The 3,863-nt window shown below is 31.7% G+C and overlaps 1 long non-coding RNA gene across 3 annotated transcripts; it reads right to left on the bottom strand.

Annotated features, from left to right (window-relative positions):
- Positions 1-1,573: 1,573 nt before the first annotated feature.
- On the bottom strand, positions 1,574-3,754 carry LOC148280408 (uncharacterized). Of its 3 annotated transcripts, none has more exons than XR_015822620.1 (4): positions 2,886-3,754; positions 2,545-2,755; positions 1,840-2,136; positions 1,574-1,753 (listed from the first exon to the last, which is right to left on the bottom strand). It is a non-coding gene; the product is annotated as an uncharacterized LOC148280408 (long non-coding RNA). The 3 variants fall into 3 exon arrangements; XR_015822619.1 differs by having other exon boundaries at positions 2,545-2,788; positions 2,886-3,753; XR_015822621.1 differs by having other exon boundaries at positions 1,840-1,973; positions 2,545-2,788; positions 2,886-3,753.
- Positions 3,755-3,863: the final 109 nt, after the last annotated feature.

The raw sequence follows: 3,863 nt of genomic DNA, 5'->3' as shown, positions 1-3,863 counted from the left end.
TATCAACCAATACCGTGGGATCTTGCTCCAAGTGGAATCAGAAAATCAATAGGGATCCTAGTATAACGGAATGTGCACATACTCCCAGTTCAGAATACATCAACTTTATAATAATACAAAAAATTTCAAAATAATTAGCCCCTTTTCACATCAAAATTTCTTTCTGGAAGTTATGATTACAGAAAAATTTAAAAATGCTAGAATAGCTCTTATCTCAGAATATAATTGCAACAGCTTAATGCTACTTATTAAAATAATATCTACTTATTGCACATTAAAAGCAAAAATGTCATATTTTGTGTACTGAACAAATAAAGTGAAGTCCATATTTAAAAGAAATACTGTATGTTAGCTAAAAAAAGACATAACATATTTAATTTGCAATAATTATGTGAACAATAAAGGTCCATATTTAAAAGAAATACTGTATTTTAGCTATACAAATACATAACATATTCATTTTGCAACAATAAATAAATAAATAGGTCAATAAGAATTGTTTATTTAAAAATATGTGATAAAAACCATCTGTATTTATATGCAAGAGTAAATAAATAACAGTTACTTAAATACAAATTAATGATTTTAAAATACAAATTAATGATTAATATTTTTTGCTTTTTACAACAGCCAATTTTTGTAAAACATTTAGATTCGAATCAAGTAAAATTACTTCTAAAATTACTTACATTCTAAATAGAATCATATTTTCCTGACAATATTTTATTTATTTCCTGTGTCTAATTGAATAGTTGTAATTTAAAAATCAGCTTTACAAATTTTACTTTTATTACATTTATAACCACTCAAAATTTAAATTTTCCTCTATTATATACTGCAAGTTTTTATGGATATTTGATTGAATAAGATTATTTGGATTATTTAAATACCCATTAATAATTTCAATCCACCTTGTAAATAAATTCAGAAGGCTATTATATGCTAATTTTAAATAATAACCAGTTCTCTCTCTCAACAATACATATTTGTGATGAATTGAAGCTTCTGACTGAGTAAGGGATTGTTTGCAGGCCTCACAAATATTGTCACTTAACAATCTACGACAAATCCAACCAGCAGAATATCCATGGGCTCCAACTTTACTTCTCTCCTGTTGAGAGCGTAAAATAGATACATCATGCACAGTAATGCTATTGCATTCTGCTATTAACAAACTAGATAATGACATCCTAGATTCATTATTGAGCTCAGGTTCTGAAAGTAATGTGGGACCATCACGAGAGAAACTTAAAAACTCTTTCAGGTTTAGTATCATGCGCCCTCTATCGTCTTCACAGTTAAGTGTCGGAGAGTGTGACGACAAAAAATTACTAATAAGTGCAGACTTAAAAGTGTTGACAAAGTCTCTGCATGTTGGATTCACATTCTTTCCATTGTACATTCTTATTGTACCAAAAAAGTTTTCCAATGGATCTTGGTTGAGACGTCGCAGAACTAGTTTTTTATTACCAGCCTGATGCAAGTCTGCCCAGAGCCCTTGAACACCTTTGATGGTCAAAATATAGTTTTTTAGAGATGGTACAATCGTCTCTCTTCCTGAATTCAAATTTCATTTTCTTCAATTTGTTAATAGCATCAATCCAAAATGCATGGTGTGTAGACTGCGGTGTAGTAATGTATCTCATTTTACCCTTGGAAAAGTTGGTAGCACCATTTGTACTGTCGGAGAGTTTGTCGAAGAATAAGACGACATCACTGGTGGCTAACAAACTTAATTTTTTGGGTGATGACTCTGAAATAGAAAAAAACAAGTATTTATTAAAGACTAAATATTTTTAATTCATATTTTGATCTCATCCGGCACATTTAGATACATACCAAATTCTGCAGCAAAACGAAGAGCAGCAACCGTCCTTTCATTCAACACTCAGTTGCTTACTTTCATTTTTCGGATTTTATCAGGTATAATGTGTGCATCGTGTATTGATTTCAATAACCTCACATCTCCAATCCTTGCGTCCCGTTCATACACAAAAATTAAATCATTACAACTTGAAATTTTAGCCTCAGTTGATGTATTTTTATTGAGAAAATTATTTTTTAACCCCTTTATCAAATGGGGGAGGTCATAAATTATAAAAACCCTATGACTACATATTTCAAAAAATGTTTCATCTGCAAACAAATTTCAATAAAACATTAAACATAATATAAAACTGAAGTAGTATTATTTAAAATATTTGTAAAGAAAATCTGAATGTAATTTTGCATTTATAAACTAAGGAAATAAAAATAATTCTATCTACCGTTTTAGAAATTAATTTGTAGAATTAATTTTAAATAAAAAACACTTTGTATTTATACACCACATACGAGTTTAATATTAGTTAGTACACAAGTCTTGGGTATTCAGAATTCATCACCCATCATTAGGTGTAAATACAAACCTTTGCAAGTTTATGTTAACATTTGATGATGGGTAATTTTGAATACCAGAACCTTGTTTTCTAACTAATATTAATTTCATGATTGACGTATAAATGCAAAGTTTTTTATTAATAAAATATTAAAAATAATTATTACCATAATCTTTCCCATTAATCAAATACATTCTTCGTGTTTCTTCTCTTAAATATTTAAGTGCTCCAACATTCGTTGCACCTTGGTCACATATACTGGCCTTAATAATAAAACCAGTGTCTGAAACAGCAGCGTACACTTCCCGAATACATTTAACTGAATGGCAGGAGTTGTCCCTTCACAGAAATAGTAAGCAATATCATAAAAAATCTCCCTTATCATAAAAACCAGGGCATGGTCCGCAAATCTGAAATAAGAAAAAAATATATATTCTCAAAATTATGACATTACAAATGGAACTAAATAATTTGTTTGCAATACTAATTTTTTTTTAAAAAACAAACCTGGCTTTTTCTCAATTCCAAAATCGAGAAGCTTTTGGAGTCCTTCATTTTTCACACCAAAAGATAGTTATGGTGACAGCGAAATTATTAAATAGTAATTAATATTTTTTTTAAATGCTCTTGTGTTTGCATTTATTCCTGTTCGGAAACTCAATCCTCCAAGAAGTCTATATAAGGTTCGTCTTGAAGGCGATGCAAAATTTTTCTGCACGAGTATGTAACCCTTGGGAGAGTTTTTCAACAAAGCAAGGGACAAAATTAGCGCAGTTTTGTGGTATATTAAATTTTTATTTTTGCTTCCTGGGCTATATGTTCTTCAGTAAATAAAGCCGGTGCTGCTTCAGGAAGTAGCCTACAGTTTCCCTCAATGAACTTTGCCTGAAAATGTCTGACATACGCGAAATGCATAGCGAATTCTACTATGTGATGTGTCTAATTTTGGCAAAGCGATATAGTTTGACGATGTCCCCGGATACATGGCAAGAAAGCATACAACACTTTTTTGACATTGTTATAATTATCACAGGCGAGAAAAATAGAAGAGAAAAGGTGAGAAGACACACGCACGCCGTAGATTTAAGGTTAACACACGTTTTAAATTTAAACAATTTTTCACACGCGCTTTTTGCTTTTAATAGAAGAGAAAAGGTGAGAAGACTGACACAAACCGAAAAAATAACGAAAACGGGACACGCACGCCGTAGATTTAAGATTAACACAGGTTTTAAATTTAAACCGTTTTTCACACATGCGCCATTTGCTTTTTCTAACTGTGTGACGTCATGATGCGACATCAGCGCTCGTACGTAGCAAGTGCGTAGCGCTTACTCGAAATAGCGATGCGATACTACCAATTCCATTACTACCAACACAAGGGGGGTAAAACTCCATGACTACCAACACAAGGGGGGTAAAACACTTCGCAATAGGGACTGTCACCCCAGTGGTCTGACTGAGTTTCACGGTTGCAGCACCTGT

The sequence above is a fragment of the Micrasema longulum genome, unplaced genomic scaffold (genome assembly GCF_059751315.1).
Source record: "Micrasema longulum isolate JH-2025_06_02 unplaced genomic scaffold, ASM5975131v1 h1tg000582l, whole genome shotgun sequence".
Lineage (NCBI taxonomy): Eukaryota > Metazoa > Arthropoda > Insecta > Trichoptera > Brachycentridae > Micrasema > Micrasema longulum.
This window is presented reverse-complemented; position numbering and strand designations above follow the sequence as displayed.